The sequence below is a fragment of the Schistosoma mansoni genome, chromosome 1 (assembly GCF_000237925.1).
Source record: "Schistosoma mansoni strain Puerto Rico chromosome 1, complete genome".
Classification (NCBI taxonomy): domain Eukaryota; kingdom Metazoa; phylum Platyhelminthes; class Trematoda; order Strigeidida; family Schistosomatidae; genus Schistosoma; species Schistosoma mansoni.
In genome coordinates, this window is record NC_031495.1 from 11,461,224 (window position 1) to 11,467,455 (window position 6,232).

A 6,232-nucleotide genomic window follows, 5' to 3' on the forward strand; every position below is an offset into this window, starting at 1 on the left:
GAGTGAATCAGTTGGATGGCTTGATCACTCCATAAATTTTAGCAGTTTGACCGGCCCTAAAAGGTGCGTATTTGAAGGAATCTCCACACAAATTAGAATAACTCTGATTAGTCCCTCCATCCTCCTCCTCTACTAGAGGAGTGTTCGCCTCCCAAAACAAACGGCAAAAGCCTTGCTCACTAGTTAGCTGTGAGAAAAACGGTCTACAAAAGTAGAAAACATGACTAGGTTGCATGATTTTGGTTGTAGGTGTCTTCGAAGCATTGATTATATGTGTCAGGAACACAGAACGTGCACTGCCGAGGTAAGGTAAGGGAAAGATGGAAAATTAGTTAAGGGATTTTTGAATCATTGTCGAATAGGGGTTGCCTGGACATGTATCGTCTCGACATATATTACGCACCCAAAACCACTGTTATCTGGTGTATTAGTGGGTTGGAAGGAAGATAAGGACAACCAAATCGAAACGTGACATCAGTCCATGAAGTGATCAACTCCTACTCTGAATGACATTGGTGGGCGCAAACTACTTGGTAAGAGTCGGCACGAAAACTGCAAATTATATCTGGAGGCCTTGGGTAACACAGTAAATGATCGTTCAGAAGCACTCACTCTTTATCTTTCTATAGATCTTGAGATTCAGTATTTCTCTATACATACCTTTTCAATCTTTTTCAAACCATGTTCTCAACTTCCGATCTTTCTCATTAGCATGGTCACTATGTTGTCTCAACTCCATTGACATTCATCTTTTTCATTTCATCTCGTATTAATGCAATATGGTAACCTGAAGTAGCTTACATCTGTGCGAAGCTCCAAGTTGATTATAACTGACTGATAAAATCAACTAATGGACAGTGAAATTTTTTTATCCTGATGTTCCTGAAAATAATCATAATTCAACAGCTTGATTCAATTTATACATTAAAATAGATGTTTCAGGTTTCCAAGGTGTTATTAACCTGTAAAGATCTTATATCAAGCAGTTTTTAAGACACAAAACAGCCAGAAACTCTATACAACCCAATCACTTACATTATTTATCCCCAAAACTAGTGGTAAATTTTAGACTGGACTATAAATCAGTAATATACAATAATCCTTAATTTCACATCTGATTAAGTTATTTACTAATTAAAACAGCTTAATTAAACGTAGGCAATGTTGTTAATTTGAAATGAATAAGTCATAAATAAGGAAATGGCTTGTTATAACCATGTGTAACTATTGTGATAGTTGATACTGGGAACCATCACAATTTCCATGACATAAATAAGAACACGAAAAACTGGTATCGATGAAGATTTGTTTCAAACTTCAAAATACATGGATATTTATTCAAAAGAACATTCAGTTACATAACGATTTTACATACATCCATTATAAAAGGAAGGACATAGACTTACTATAAAAACATGTGATGTATGTCATCCTGAAAAAAGTTTACATTAAATCAACAGAAAGAATATGATTTCAAATAAACATCATACTGCAGTAAACGAGAACACAAAGGTGAAGACAACCGAATGTATTTGAACAAACAAATTACAGATCTCTTAGTAAAATCTGAGAACCATACAGTAAACACTTCATTTTCAAAATATCAATCAATTGTCTCAGACTTCATTGTTCCTTAATCTCTATACCAATCACTTTATGTTCTCATTCTCTTTTCTTTGATCTTCTTAACCTTTTGTCACCAGACATTTCACTTTTGATTAATGATCCATACTACTTATATCTGTCTACATCAGTAGCATACACCACATTACTGTACAAGTTATTACATTGTAAGTGAACTAATATTATTCTAAATAGAAATTCCAATTTCTACTTATTGAGATATTATAAATATGTCATTATTATTATCACACAAAATTATAAGCGGAAATAATCTTGAATAAAAACGTGATGTTACTTTTTTAGATAAGATGGTGGTTGGAGGTGGTCAATAGGAAACCCTGGACCCGGGTTTCGTGCTACTTGGCCCTCGTCAGCAAGGTGTACTTGTAATCTTGAGGGAACTGGTGCTCCCTGACTTGACACGCATGACATTGATCACCACCCAGTGATCAATCAATTGTGATTACATCTCAGTCCTACAGGAGGTCGGTCGCGGTCCGAATAGCTCAGTTTTGACTTCTCTGACTGTGAAGCTGAGTGACACAGGATTGAATCCGTCAGGGAGCACCAGTTCCCTCAAGATAACAGGTAAACCTTACTGACGAGTGTCAAGTAGCACAATAACAGGGGTCCAGGGTTTCCTGTTGACCACTCGCAACCACCATCTTATCTCAACATAGTGCACGCAATGTCGAGTCACCTAGACTAGTGGCCACATTGCAACTTGGTCGATAGCATTCGATCAGCACTAAGAAGGACTTAACACGCATGACATTGATCACCACCCAGTGATCTAAAACTAATCTTATCAATAATCTAATTTGCACCATTTTTTGTAAAAAAAAAAGATATTTCAGTTAAAAGAGAAAAAAGGGAAGCTATGCAAGAATATCCCTAACAACTATTGTTTATATAAAGCAGAACATTTACGTTATTTAGTATGATAATGATTAAAGATAATGATTTATATAAACTTTCGTTTATATTGAAATGAATAGTTTCGCAATAGTTGGGCTCAGGGTTATGAGAAAAAAAGACTTGTTTAGATTACAGTTACCTAGCGAACTATGTATTTATGTTCGATAGTTTCAATGTTTGATTATATTTCCTTGAAAAAAAGAACTTGGATCAGATTGCCAAATGGATTTACTTAAAATTGAATTAGTGAGATTTTCATGAATATAATTTTCAGAAGGGGTTTCGTGGAGATTTCAGTATTTGGATAGTTGAAATCATGAGCCAATTAAAGGTAGACCACCATGGAAAACCTGGAAGCACGAAACGGCCGTTTCGCCCGATTATGGAACTCCTCAGCAGTGCGCATCCACGATCCCGCCTCGCTAGATTCGAACCCAGAACCTACCATGCTCGCGCCAGAACACTTAACCACTAGACCACTGAGCCGGCATCCGATGGTGTTAATGTCTAACCTCAACTAATCCACGAAGTTAAACAACCATCTCACCAATGTCTTCAGTTAGTTGATGTCTCCCAACAGACCTGGTTGAAATCCACTGGTTACTACTTCTCACTAGAACTCCAGGATTTACCTCTTGAAGTCAGTCACTAGTGAGCATTTGTTTATTATCAGAAGGGGTTTTGTGGAGATTTCAGTATTTGCATAGTTGAAATCATGAGTCAATTGAAGCTAGATCACCATGGAAAAGCCGGTCTATCGGCTGAGTGCACTGGCGCGAGACTGGTAAGTCCTAGGTTCGCATCTCGCGAGGCGGGCTCGTGGATGCTCACTGCTGAGGAGTCCCACAGTAGGATGAAACAGACGTCCAGTGTTTCCAGGTTTTCCCTGGTGGTTTAGCTTCAATTGATTCATGATTTCAACTATACAAGTATAATTTTCCTCTTTAATAGATTAAAAAGACTCTTCAAAATATATACCCATCTTTAAAAAAACTATATACTTAAAGGATAAATTATAATATGAATTCTTATAGAAATGGCCTCCTGTCAGCATTTGTTCAAGTCCATTGTTAATATTATTTAAAATATACATATATACACGTAGTATGTTTTAGTTGAACACAAAAACATTACTCATCTGCTATGAGTAAAGACAGATAGTGGCTAGCAGTGAAATCCAAGATGCACATTTCATTCTATTTTGAGACTAGTCAGCAGGATGTAACTGCATCCCAGAGTTAATGTTCACTCCGAGACTCGAACCCAGTACCTTTCACTTCACATTTAGGGAAATATTGAAGCAATCCGTATAGGATTCACATATGTCAACAAGAGACTGATCAGTTGAAGTCCTATACATCAATGAGAATATTCAAACAAACAATACAAAATGAATTACTCATCTGTATTGGTTGAAGTAAACCAAACACTAAGTAACTAAAAATATATACATTCACACGGACATGAACAGGTGCATAAACATAAATTACTGGACATGGACAAGTTAAAATAGTAAAAGAAAAGAATTTCCACTATCATATTCACTCTGTCTGATAGATATCCCACGAAAGGGAATTAATGAAGTGTGTAAACAGCTAAGTAAATAACAAGACATTGAAAAGTTTAGTTATTTGGTCGATGTAATGAGTTTTCCTATTATTTTATAAGTTTTTTATTATCTAGAGAGAACTCTGAATGATGTGAATTGTTTTAATCTCTCAGTAAGAACCAAAGTAATCTTTGATATTGTTTTATCTACTACTATATAATCATCTAGTTTTATAAGCAATGATGGATAGTGGTTAGCAATGGAATCCAGGACGAGAGTTTCGTCCTATTTGGGAGTAGTCAGCAGGATGTATCTGCATCTGAGAGTTGATATTCACTCTGACTTTTTATTGTTGTTATTCTCAACCTGACTGTTCAATTATTGAGTTCTGTTCATGGGTTATTTATATTATAAACGCTTAAGGAAGTTGAATAATCATAAGTCAATAATTTAACAGGAATGTGAAGAGCTGAATTCTCAGCAGTCTTATTGGTTATTTTTTTATTTTAATTTGAAATGGTATCAATACTTCGCCTTAGAGATTATACAACAGATTAATGAATAAGTAAGAATTTGAGAATGCTGTTGGTTTCTGTCTAAAATTCCGTAGAATTTTCTTATGTAATCATTAACGTCTTATTATTAAAGCAGTTAACTTAACTATCGTATAGATTCAAGGACACAATATGCCAAGTGAAAACATAATCAATAAATTCACTTAGTATTGTTTGTTCGAATCTTCCCATGGATGTTTAGGACTGCAATGGATCGGTCTCTCATCGGCATATGTGCATACTGTGCTTATAGCCTTAATTCGCAAGCATTATAAGCAAAGATGGATAGTGGCTAACAGTGGAATCCAGGACGCACGTTTCATTCTATTTGGGACTCGTCAGCTGGATGTACCTGCATCTCAGAGTTGATGTTTACTCTGGGACTCGAACCTAGTACCTTTCGCTTCAAACGCCATCGCGTTATCCACTCGGCCACTGAGTCCTGATAGCCACTTGCTTATGCGATGGGGCGAAGTTTAAATTCATTTAGTATTGTTTATTTGAATCTTCCCATCGATGTGTTAGGACTGCAACTGATCAGTCTCTAATTTTTGTATATCTAATATCAACTAAAAGAAAGGAAAAGAAAACCAAGAATCTCAATAACAATAAATGAATTGATCATGCTTTTCTTTTTCTTGTCGAACAAAAGAATGACGTAAAGGCTGGATACGGAAACATCTAATTTCCATTTACTTCCTATCGTTTATTTCTCTATAAATATCTTAATTCATATAAGAACTTTCATCTAAATTAAAGCGAATAGTTTCACAATATTTGGGTGCCGAAAGGATGTAAAACATTAAATAGGAAGAAGAATATATTTGTAAAATCACAGCGAAGTGAATTTGAAGTAAATCCGACGTTTTACCTGACAATCTGGTCCAAGCTTTTCAAGGAACTATTTCAAAGATATCTTAATTCATTAGAAAATAAACCAAATCATGGACAATATTCAATACACCGTTGATGTTTTTTTCATAGACAACATTGTAATGAAGAAGCAAAAAAAAACAGGAGTGAAGAAAAAACTGAAGGGAAATATAAAAATACTACTGCCGAAAGTGACAAATTACCGCTTGATAATTAAAACTCATCTCTTTATGAATTCTTTTCTTCTCTTTACAATTTCATAATGAATTCAACTATAATAGAATTGATAATCTCTATAGTTATCAATGTAGAAAAAAAAGGAAAAAAAGTTTTCTTTTTTGTTTTTTTGTCGCTATGTGATATAAACAATTTTTTATTTTTTATGAGAAGATAATATTTTCTTTAGTGTTTATTAAAAAAAACAAAAAAAACAAATGAGGGATATGTAATAGTTAAGAGTTGGTTATATTCTTCTTTGATATTTTGTTTTAACTTCCTTTATATAAGTTAAAAGTTGATTTTCATTAGTTAGTAACTAAGTGAGATTGTTTCACATTAGTACATCCTTTTAGATAAATATATACACGGTTTCAATCAATGATGTGAACATGCACAATAAGTTTTTAATAAATATGATATGATTTTTAAGTGAGTACAAATAGTTGAAATCATGAGTCAATTGAGGCTAAACCAACAGGGAAAACCTGGAAGCATT

General features: G+C 34.5%; 1 non-coding gene across 1 annotated transcript; it reads right to left on the reverse strand.

Moving 5' to 3' along the window:
* Positions 1-5,013: 5,013 nt before the first annotated feature.
* Smp_tRNA_00598_Pseudo_TTG.1.1 lies at positions 5,014-5,085 on the reverse strand. Its single transcript has one exon. It is a non-coding gene (tRNA).
* Positions 5,086-6,232: the final 1,147 nt, after the last annotated feature.